At 37.3% G+C, this 12,783-nt stretch overlaps 1 pseudogene; it reads left to right on the forward strand.

The window, feature by feature from the left end:
- Nucleotides 1–947: 947 nt before the first annotated feature.
- LOC143680590 (securin pseudogene) lies at nucleotides 948–3,293 on the forward strand (annotated as a pseudogene).
- Nucleotides 3,294–12,783: the final 9,490 nt, after the last annotated feature.

Consider the following 12,783-nt stretch of genomic DNA (forward strand, 5'->3'; position numbering starts at 1 on the left):
ATCAGTGTCAAAGTTCTCAAACTTGTTAGTATCTTTTTCTTAGGAAATGTACATGGAACTATCATATGTTCCAGAAGCATGATGTATGCATCTGATGTATGTACTATCGGATGTTTATAAAATTGATAGGTAAATAGATGGGCAGACAGACGGATATATATATATATGTAGAGAGAGAGAGATGTTTAGACAGAATAATACAGTAAATGTGGCAAAATGTTAAAATTCATGGATCTGTGGATCTGGATGGGGAGTGCATGTTGGAGTTCTCAGTATAAGTTTTTGTATATTTTAATGCAATTTTATTGAGATATATTCACACACCATACAAACCATCCAATGCATACTATCACTGGCTCACAGTACCATCACTTAGTTGTGTATACCCAAGATCAATTTTAGAACATTTTCTTTACTCTAGAAAATAAATAATGAGTAATAGAAAATAAATAAAAACCCAAATCTTTCTAACCCCTTATCCCCCCTATTATTCACCCATGGTGTGTGTGTGATACTTTTGTTACTGTTGGTGAAAGAATATTAAATATTATCATTATGTATAGTCCATAGTTTGTAATAGGTACATTTTTCCCACGTACTTTTCTATTAATAACTCCTTGTAATCATGTCATACATTTGTTCTAATTCATAAAATAATTTTTAAAATATTTGTTCAGTTAACTGCAGAAACTGTCCACCACAAGATTCACTGTGTTATACATTTCCATGTTTAACTTCTAACTTTCCTTCTGTTAATTTACTTGCTTTAGTTTGGTAATACTGCCAGAATGCAATATACAATAAATGGGTGGGCTTTTATAAAGGTGATTTATTAAGTTACATGTTGACAGTTCTAAGGCCTTAAAAATGTCCAAACTAAGGCATCTAGATAAAGATACATTGATTTCAAAGAAAGGGCTGGATGGTGTCTGGGTTTCCTCTGACACATGGGAAGGTATGTGGCTGGCATCTGCTGGTCTTGTCCGTGGTCCCATTATTCCCAGCTTCTGATTCTAGTGCCTTCCTCTTTAAGTATCTGTGGGCCTTCACTTAGCTTCTCTGGGGAAAAACTGAGGGTTCTGGCTTGCTTAGCATCTCATGGGAAAGCACTGGGTGGTGTCTGCTGGACTCTTCTAGGCATCTACTTTCTCTATCGGCACTCCAAGCATATGCAATTGCCTGTGCCTGTTCACACCAAAGCAACTCCAAACTATTTCCTCTTTTAAAGATTCCAGTAAATTAATCAAGCTCCCCTGGATTGGGCAGAGTCATATCTCCATCTAATTAAAAGACCACAACCACAATTGGGCATGTGACATCTCCACGGAAGTAATCTAATCGAAAGGTTACACCCTACAATATTGAATCAAGATTAAAGAACATGCTTCCCCACCCCACACACAAGTATGGATTAGGATAGAAAGAACATGGCTTTTCTGGGGTATATAACAGTTTCAAACCAACATAATACATAACTCTAAACTTTCCTTTTCCACCACATTCATACACAATATTTAGTACTGTTAATCATTCTCACAATAACATGCTACCACCATCTCTATCCATTTGCAAACATTCAAGTTCAACTTAATTAAACATTCTGCATATAGTAAGCAATTGCTTTCCATTCTTTAGCCTTATTCTATATCCTGGTAACCTATATCCTATATTTTATGTCTATGAGTTTGCCTATTATAATTAGTTCATATAAGTGAGATTGTACAATATTTGTCACTTTGTTTCTGACTTATTTCATGTAACATAATGTCCTGAGGGTTCATCCTTGTTGTCATGTGCTTCGGGATTTCCTTTCTTCTTACTGCTGAATAATATTCTGTTGTACGTAGATATCACATTTGTTTATCCATTCATCTATTGATGAACACTGGGATTTTTCACCTTTTGGCAATTGTGAATAACTTGGCTATGAACATCAGTGTGCAAATCTGTTTGCATTCTTGCTATCAGATCTTCTGGGTATATCTTGGATAGTGAGATTGCTGGGTCATAAGATAACTGTATACTTAGCTTTTTGAGGAATTGCCTAACTGTCTTCCACAGTGGCTGTACCACTTTACATTCCCACCAGCAGTAAACAAGAGTTCCAATTTTCCACCTGTTCTACAACACTTGTAGTTTACTGTTTAACAAATAGTGACAATTCTATTAGGTGTGAGATGATATCTCATTGTGATTTTGATTTGCATTTCCCTAATAGTTAGCAAAGCTGAGCATCTCTTTATATGCTTTTTAGTCATCTGTATTTTCTCTTTGGAAGAAATGTCTGCTCATGGTGTTTACCCATTTTTAAATTGGGTTGTTTTTTTTATTGTTGAGCTGTAGGTTTCCTTCTCATAAATGTCAAACCCTTATGAGATAAGTGGCTTCCAAATATTTTATCCCATTGAGTCAGTTACCTGTTCACCCTTTGACAAAGACATTTGAAGCACTGAAGTATTCGATTTTGAGGAGTTCCCATTTCTATTGTTCCTTTAATTGCTTGTGTTTTGGGTGTAAAGTCTAAGAAACTACCACCTATCACTAGAATTTGAAGATGTTTCCTTAAATTTTTTTCTAGGAGTTTTATGGTACTGGTTCTTATCTAATCTTTGGTCCATTTTAAGTTACTTTTTGTATAGGGTGTGGGATAAGGATCTTCTTTTGGTAATGGATATCCAATTCTCCAACAACATTTATTGAACAAACCGTTCTATTCCAGTTGAGTGGACTTAGGAGATTTCTCAAAAATCAATTGACCATGTTGGTGGAACTTTGGAGTGATCCAGAATAGCCACTCTGATCTTTGTTGATAAGGAACATAGAGAACCAGACACCTGTGGCCCCTAAGGATGGGCTGAAGTTGGGGTCTTGACCATTGGTCAAAGCCTTTGATGGGAGATCTCAGATTTCAACACTGCATGTTGGCAAAGTATCTGATACTCCACCAATTTTACTGGAGCTTCCAGAAAGGCTTTGGAAGCTGTCAACAAAGCTACAGAAAAGACTAATGGACCCTTCAAACAAAAACAATCAACCTTTTCTGACAAAAAGATGACTGAGAAAACTGTTAAACCAATAAGCTCTGTTCCTGCCTCAGATGACATCTAGAAATAGGAAAATTTTTTTTCCCTTCAATCCTCTAGATTTTGAGTTTTGACCTGCCAGAAGAGCACTGAACTGCACACCTCCCTTTGAATGGAGTACCTCCCATGATCCTCAATGAGGAGAGAGAAATTGAAAAGCTGTTAGAGCTGGGTTCTTCCTCTCCTTTGAAGATGCCCTCTCTGATGTGAGCATCTACTCTTTTGTAGTCCCTTTCAAACATTTTATCAATCATGGATGTTGAATTGCCACCTGTTTGCTATGACTTAGATATTTGAATTTCTTAGTGCCTTATGGTTTATGTATGTTTTTGTATCAATGAAGCAATTCTTTAGTAATCTTTCCCTAATATTAAAAAAACAATTGACCATAGATCTGAAGATTCTGAGCTCTCAATTACATTCCATTGATTGATATGTCTATCTTTATGCCAATACTATGATATTTTGACCTGTGGCCTTATGATATGTTTTAAATTCAGGAAGCATAATACCAGATCCTGGTTCATCCTGGGAGTCCTATTCCATGTTTCCAGGGAGATTTACACCCTGGGAGTCATGTCTCACATAGGGTGGAGGGCAGTGAGTTCACCTGCCAAGTTTGCTTAGAGCGAAAGACCACATCTGAGCAACAAAAGAGGTTCTTTGGGGGTGACTCAGGCATAATTATAAGTAGGATTAACTTCTCATTTGCAGAAGTAAGTTTCAAAGGGGCAAACCCCAAGATTGAGAGCTGCGCCTTTTGATTTGGTTGTCCCCACTGCTTGCAAGAATATCAGGAATTCTACAAATAGGAAAGCTGAATATTTCCTCCTTTCTTCCCAGGACTCCAAGGCAACTTTGCAAATACTTTTTTATTAACTGCCCAGGACAAAGCAACAAGATCTCATGCCCTATTCAGGAATCCATGTTCTCCTTAGAGTCAGAGTTAGGGCTCTGAACCTATGAAAGTCAACATTACCACATACAGGAACTGTTTAAAAAGTTGAAAAAGGAATCAGACTTCAAGTAGATATATGAATGAAGCTGATCTGGATAGGACTAAGGTAAATCAGAATATAAGGTAAAGGATGATATTGTCCATATTTTAAAACTTCAACTTCTGTGTGAGACCAAAGGGAGAGATGCTTATTTGGCACAACATTTAAATTCTGGGTAGTGCATTTCCTACTTTAACTTGTAAGGTCAATTTAGTTGAACATCATAAGTACATGAAATCTTGAATAGGGCATGAGACAGTTTGTCCTGGTTGGTGTGATGCCCCAATATATCCCAGAGTAATTTGGTCAGAGAATAAAGAAGTATTTGCAAAGTCCCCTTGGGGAACAGGGGAGAAAGGAGGATACATTCAACTTTCCCGTTTGGAGAACTTCTGATATTCTCGCAAGCAGTAGGGATAACCAACTCAATAGGCTGAACCCTCAATTTCGGAGTTTGCCCCTATGAAGCTCATTCCTGCAAAATGAGAAGTTAATCCTTTATGCCTAAAGAGTCACCCCCAGAGAACCTCTTTTGTTGCTCAGATGTGGGGTACCTCTAAAGAACCTCTTTTGTTGCTCAGATGTGGGCTTTCTCTCTAAAACAACTCAGCAGATGAACTCACTGTCCACCCTCCTACATGGAACATGACTCCCAGGGGTACAAATCTCCTTGGCAACATGAGGCAGAAATCCCAGGATGAGCCAGGACCTGGCATCATGGGGGTTGAGAAAGCCTTCTTGACCAAAAGGGGGAAGAGAGCAATGAGACAAAATAAAGTTTCAGTGGCTGAGAGATTTCAAACAGAATTAAAAGTTTATCCTGGAGGTTATTTTTATGCATTATCTAGATATCCCTTTTTAGTTTATGGTGTATTAGAGTAACTGGAGGGAAGTACCTGAAACTGCTGAGCTGTGTTCCAGTAACCTTGATCCTTGAAGACAATTGTATAAAGATATAACTTTTACAACGTGACTAAGTGATTGTGAAAACTTTGTGTCTGATGCTTTTTTTATCCAGGGTATGCACAGATGAGTAAAAAATATGGAGAAAAAATTAAATAAATAATGGGGGGGATAAGAGTGAAATAAATTGGGTAGATGGAAATACTAATGGTCAATGTGAGGGAGAGGTAAGGGGTATGGTATGTATAGGTTTTTTCTTTTTATTTATTTCCCTGGAATGATGCAAATGTTCTAAAAAATGATCATGGTGATGAATACACAACTATGTGATTATGTTGTGAGCCATTGATTGTACACCATGTATGGAATGTCTGCGTGTGAAGATTTCTCAGAAAAAAATCTTTAAAAAAAGAAGACGCCATGTACTTATGGAAACACCATTGATTTTTGCATGTTGTTTTTGTACCCCGTCACTTTGCTGAACCCATGTATGAGGTTAAGTAGCTTTATTACCTTTTTTTCAGGATTTTCTAAATATAGAATTATGTCATCTGCAGATAGTGACAGTTTTACTTCTTCTTTTCCACTCTGGATGCCCTTTATTTCTTTTTCTTGCCTAACTGCTCTAGTTAGAACTTCTTGCACAATGTTGAATGATAGTGATAATTGTGTGCATTCTTGTCTTGTTCTCGATCTTAGAGGGAAAGTGTTCAGTCTTTCACCATTGAGCATGGTGTTAGCTGTGGGGTTTTACATATGCTTTTTATCATGTGGTAGGAGTTTCCTTCAATTCCTACCTTTTGAATTATTTATATCATGAAAGGATGCTGAATTTTATTAAATGCCTTTTCTGTATCAAAGGATGCTGAATTTTATTAAATGCCTTTTCTGTATCAATCAATATGATTATGTAGTTTTTCTCTTTTGATTTGTTAATAATGTAGTGAATTACATTATTTGATTTTCCTATGTTGAACCACTCTTGCATACCTGAAATAAAACCCATTTGGTCCTGGTGTACAATTATTTTAATATGCTGTTGGATTCTATCTGAAAATATTTTGTTGAGGATTTCTGCATTTATATTTATTAGAGAGATTGGTCTGAAGATTTCTTTCCTAGTAGTACCTTCATCTGGCTTTGATATTAAACGAATGTTGGTTTCATAGAATGAGTTAGGTAGTCTTCTCTTCATTTTTTTTTGAACACTTTGAGCATGATTGGTATGAATTCTTCTTGGAATACTGGGCAAAATACACCTGTGAAGCCATTCAGTCCTGGGCTTTTCTTTGTTGGTAAGTTTTTTCATGATTGATTCAGTTTCTTTACCTCTTTATGTGTAATTGGTTTGTTGTTTCTTTTGTTTCTTCTTGAGTCATTTTGTAGGTTGTTTATGTGTTTCTAGGAAGTTGTTTATCTAAATTATCTAGTTTGGTGGCATACAGTTATACACAGTGAACTCTTATAATTTTTTTTTTATTTCTTAGGTGTCAGTGGCAATGCCTCCTGAAAATCCTGTTTGTTTGTTTTTTTGTGGGCCTTTTATTATTTTTTTTAATTTACTTATTAATTTAAAAAATTTAACAAATGAACTGAAACATTAACATGTGATCATTCCGTTCTATATATACAATCAGTAATTCACAATATCATCACTTAGTTGCATATTCATCATTTCTTAGAACATTTGCATCAGTTCAGAAAAAGAAATAAAAAGACAACAGAAAAAGAAATAAAACAAAAACAGAAAAAAAAAAGATTATACATACCATATCCCTTACCCCTTGCTTTCTTTGATCACTAGCATTTCAAACTAAAAAATCCTATTTTTTATTTAACTTATTTGTGGCTTCTCTCTTTTTATCTTTGTCAGTCTAGCTAAGAGTTTATAAATTTTATTGATTTTCTCAAAGAACCACCTTTTTGTTTTATTCTATTGTTTTTTTTTAATTCTCCATTTCATTCTTTCTGCCATAATCTTTGTTATTTCTTTCCTTCTGCTTGCTTAGGGATTAGTATGCTGTTCTTTCTCCAACTTCTTCAGAAGTTCAGTTAGGTCATTGGTTTTAGATCTTTTTTACTTTTTAATGTTGCATTTAGAGCTGTCAATTTCCCTCTGAGCACTTCATTCACTGTATCCTGTAAGTTTTGATATGTTGTATTTTCATTTTCATTCATCTCAAGATATTTACTGATTTTTGACCCATTAATTCCTTGAAGTATGTTTTTAATATTAAATTTAAATAGTACTTGTTATGTTTGAGCAGTCAGCAAAGCATAAAGAAAAAATCTTCAGTGAATGTTTACACAATGTGAAAATAGGCTTTAAATATGTAGTGGAGGAGGGGGCTAAATTCACAGTTAGCAAAGATAAAAAATCTTTGTTATAAATCACATAAAGCATATAAAAATATTTCTCTGAATGCATAGATTAAGATTTTAAACTCACCTACCAGCAACTGCACAGTATTAACCCGCTGCCATTTTCAGGAGTCAGTTAACAACAGAGGCCTTTTTTTTTTCACTCGCATCTAGGCATTTAATTTCCTAATTAGTTTATTCTGGGGATTGTTTTCACTTTTTTTACCTAGGATTTTCTTGTTGGATAACTTTGTTGTCTATCTGTTCTTTGACATTCAGTTCGGCTTATTCTAGATCTCTAGCTTAGGTTTTGTTTAACAGATCAGAAATTTTCAGTTCTTGTTTTTTTGCTTCTTGCCCTGCCTGTGTGGTGCCTCTTTTTTCCCCCCCTTAGGAGGATCTACTTAGGTATTATAGACCCTAAGTCAGATTTTTCTAGACCAAACTGGCTTCCTCTCAGGAGGAAAGAGTCACCTGCCTCAGTTTTCCCTGTGGGTGAGACACAGTAGGTTGAAAGATTTTCCATATGAAGCCTCTGGACTCGATGTTTTTCCTGCCTGGTATGTGGCGCTTATCTGCCTGCGGGTCCCAAAGCATAAGGTGATATGCTACCTTCAACTTCAGCAGACTCTCCCTGCTGGAGGCGTGGTTAAGACAGAGGAGAGGTTGTAGACTGGCTTTAATCATTTCACTTTTCCAGAACTTGGGGTCTGAATTCCTTGAGGGAGGGATTCCACCTGAGCTGGGCCCAACCCTTTCCTGGGGAAGGCATAGGCTCCAGACAAACTCTGAAACAAGCTGAATTCTGCCCATGGCTGGGACAATTGGAACCTAAGAAGCCCTGCAGGGTTCTGGGTGGGCTTGCAGCTGGTCCAGCTTGTCCAGACTGGGGTATGCTGTGTGTCTGGTCACTAATGTGCCCCGAGAAGTTTTTCTGTACTGTTCCTGGCTATTTACTAGCTGCCCTGGAGGATGAACTAAATCCCACACCTCACTAAGCTACCATCTTGGCTCAGAACCACAACAGAGGCATTTTAATGGAGGAGAGAGATCAGTGGAAGACAGAACCACATCTGGCCCACCTCTCACCTGAAACACTAAAACCTTGCTTGCCTTCTTCCAAGCCTGGGCAATATCCTGGTTGGATATGGCTTCTCCTCTGTAGGCCAGCTCTCAGTCAGATGCCTACATTCTTGCTGAGAATGCTTCACTAATCTGGGTGGCTGGGAGGATTTCAGTCCTGGTAATTTAAATGTGAATCAATGCTGAGCTTATTTCCTCAAGGATAGAATCAGATTTGGGGGGCAAGATGGCAGCTCAGTGAGGTGTGGTATTTAGCTTGTCCTCCAGAGCCACTAGTAAATAACAACTGCTGGGGGGACATCAGTGACTAGACACACAGCTACGCCAATCTGGACAATGTAATGGCTGAGACCTACATACAGAACTGTAAGTCACCCAAGCCACGGAGGCCAGCACCCCTTCCCCATGGGCACAGCAGGCTGGTTCCTTGAGGGGAAAGGAAACAGACTTTACTAGGAGCAAGGGCTTAGCTCAACCAAGTTCCAATTGCTGAATTAATTAACAAATTCTGTCTGCCTAAAATAGGCCCCCAGCACAGATAAACCTGGAATAAGCACTAAAGGTATTAGGAGTTTTTGCCTGGGCAGAAAGGGGGTGGGGCTGATGAAAAAAATAAAAACAACAACAATAACAAAAATGGAGGCTTTTTGAGTTGAATGGCACAAAATATTGGAAAAGAGCTGGACCACAAGAAAAAGGGGCACATAGACCCTGGAGATACATAGAGGCATGAACCAACTTAACCTCTTGATTGACAAATCTGAGGAGCAGGAATCCAGCTCTGAAAAACCTCTGTTTTTATTTTTTTCTACTCCCTAACAACTCATTAGATAGAACTAGAAGCACTCTCAGGCTCTAGCCCTGCCCCAGGCAAGAGTGGAATTAGGCATATCTGAGAGACAAAGTAACTAGTCAGATGAAAGGAAGTAATTCCCTAAAGGGTGTATCTTCCCCCAAGAGAAAAGTGGGTCCCTGCTCAAATGGAATCCCTCATTCAAGGAATTCAGGCACCAGGGACTGGAAAACTGAAGCAATTAAAGCCATCCTACAAAGTCACCTCTGTTTTTACCACACCCCTGGCAGGGAGAGACTGCTAAAGTTAAAGGCACCACAACACTTTAGCCCGGTGGGAAGCTATGGGTAGACAAGTGCCATATGCTTGGCAGGATAGGAAAAGCACAGAGGCTTTCTAGAGGCTTCATAAGAAACTCTGTCAATGTGCTGGGTCTTGCCTTCAGGAAAAACTGATGCTGGCTACTCTTTCCTCATGTGTTGTGGGCCTGTCTGGTCAGGGAAAACCTGACTGAAGTCTATAATAATCTGAGGAGACACTCCTCAGAAAAAGAATCCTCCATATAGGCAAGGCAAGAAACAGAAAAACAAGAACTGAAAAATTCTGATCAGTTAAACAGAACCTATGCTAGAAGTCTAGAATAAGTTGAACTGAATGTCAAAGAACAGATAGAAAACAAAGCCATCCAAGAAAATCCTGAGAGTGAAAACAACCTCCATAATAAAGTAATTAAGGAAATCAAATGCTAGATGCCAGCAAAAAATAACAAGCCATACTAGGAAAGTCAAAGATATGGCACAAAGGAACAAACCAACACTTCAAATGAGATACAGGAGCTGAAAAAACTAAATTGGGATGTTTGAACAGGCATGGAAAATCTCATCAGAGATCAAATCAATGAGTTAAGGGAGGATATTAAGAAGACAATAGGCAAACAAAAAGAAAAACTCGAAAGTTCGAAAAAAACAAATCACAGAACTTATGGGAATGAAAGGCACAATAGAAGAGATGAAAAAAATAAACAATGGAAACCTACAACAATAGAGTTGATGAGGTAGAAGAAAGGATTAGTGAACCAGAGGACTGGACACTTAATATCTGACACACAAAAGAAAATATAGGGAAAAGAATGGAAAATTTGAGCAGGGTCTCAGAGAATTGAATGACATCATGAAGTGCATGAATATACATGTTGTGGGTGTTTCAGAAGGAGAAGAGAGGGAAAAAGGAGAAAGACTAATGGAGGAGATTATGACTGGAAATTTCACGTTATTATGAATGATATAAAATTACAGATCCAAGAAGTGCAGCATATCTCAAACTGAATCTATCCAAATAGTCATACTCCAAGACACTTACAAATGAGATTGTCAAGTGTCAAAGAGAAAGAGAATATTTTGAAAGGAGCAAGAAAAAAGCAACCCATCACATACAAGGGAAACTCAATAAGACTATATGTGGATTTCTCAGCAGAAACCAAGAAGGCAAGAAGGCAGTGGTATGATATATTTAAGATTCTAAAAGAGAAAAACTACCAACCAAGAACGCTATATCCAGCAAAATTGTCCTTCAAAAATGATGGGGGAAAAAATAATGGGATATTTAAATATTTTCAGATAAGCAATTACTGAGAGAATTTGTGACCAAGAAACCAGATCTGCAAAAGATACTAAAGGGAGCACTACAGGCAGATAGGAAAAGACAGGAGAGAGAGGTCTGGAGAAGAGTGTAGAAATGAAGACTATCAGTAAAGGCGAAAAGAGAAAAAAAATTTAATATAACGTGTAAAATCCAAAAGAAAAATGTTAGAAGAAAATATTGTCTTTGCAGTAATAATATTAAATGTTAATGGTTTAAACCCCTCAATCAAAAGACATAGACTGGCAGAATTGGTTAAAAAACAGAACTCATCTATATATTGTCTTCAGGAGACTCATTTTAGACCCAAGGGCAAAAATAGGTTAAAAGTGAAAGGTTGGGAAAAGATATTTCATGCAAACAATAAACAGAAAAGAGCAGCAGTAGCTATACTAATATCTGACAAATTAGACTTAAAATATAAAACAATTAAAAGAGACAAAGAAAGATACTATGTATTAATAAAAGGAACAATTTAACAAGAAGATATAAATCATAAATATTTATGCACTGAGCCAGAGTACTCCAAAGTACATGAGGCAGGCACTGATGGCACTGAAGAGAGAAATAAGCACTTCTACCATAATAGTTGGAGACTTCAATTCCCTCCTCTCATCAATGGATAGAACATTTAGAGGATCAGTAAAGAAACAGATAATTTAAATGATACAATAAATGAGCTAGACTTAACAGGCATTTATAGAACATTACACCCCACAACAGCAGGATATACATTTTTCTCAAGTGCTCATGGATCACTCACAGGGATAAGCCATATGCTGGGCATATGGTGTATGCATACAATCAACTACTGAGTGGCTACGAGAAGGAATAAAGTTGTGAGGCATGCAACTCAGTGATTGAAAATTAAAGATAGTATGTTGAATGAAATGTCAGAAACAAAAAGACAAATATTATTATGCCTCACTCATATGGACTAACTATAATATACAAACTTGGAGAATTGAAGTCAAGAACATGGGTTATCAGGTTGGGGCCTATTGTAAAGGGTCCTAGTAGTACAGCAGTCACATCTATTCCGGAGTTGTAACTGTTATTTCTAAATTCTGAGATACTGATCTGTTTGTGTATAACCTGATCATTCTCTGAAACTTCGGGTATTTATGTGTCACCTGAGGCTCAGAGTTAGAGCTCTGAGGTTATGAAAGTCAGCATTACCCTACACAGCAACTGTTTAAAAAGTTGAAAAAGTATCAGACTTCGACTAGGAATATGAATTGTGATGGTTAGATTCTGGTACCAACAGGCAAGTACTGGACTGACCATTGCTGCAAGTATATTTCCTGGCTGTTTGATAAACCAGAAGGCTGGTGTATTAAACCATCAGTCAGTTGATTGCATCTGTGGCTGATTACACCTGTAATCAACTAAGGTGAGTCTGCACAACAAGATAATCTAATCACTTGAAGGCTTTTAAGGAGGAAGAGAGACTCTTTCATTGCTTTCTCAGTCAGTGAGCCTCTCCTGTGGAGTTCATCCAGACTCTTCATCAGAGCCACCAGCTTCACAGCCTGCCCTATGGATTCTGGACTCTTCCATTCCCACAGTTGCATGAGACACCTTTATAAATCTAATATTTACAGAGCTCTCCTGTTGGTTCTGTTTTTCTAGAAAATTTTGATTAACACATGAATGAAGCTTATCTGGATAGGACTAAAGTAAATCAGAATATAGGGTAAAGGATGGTATGGCCCATAATTTAAAACTTCAACTTCTATGTGAGACCAAAGGAAGAGATATTTATTAGGTGCAAAATTTATATTTTGGGTAGCACATTACCTAATTTAACTTGTATGGTCAGTTTATTCAAATACCATAATTACATGGAATCTTGAATAGGGTGTGAGATCTTGTTGGTTTGTACAGGTTAGTGTGATGCCCCAATACATCCCAGAGTAATTTT

Source organism: Tamandua tetradactyla, chromosome 4, assembly GCF_023851605.1.
Source record: "Tamandua tetradactyla isolate mTamTet1 chromosome 4, mTamTet1.pri, whole genome shotgun sequence".
Lineage (NCBI taxonomy): Eukaryota > Metazoa > Chordata > Mammalia > Pilosa > Myrmecophagidae > Tamandua > Tamandua tetradactyla.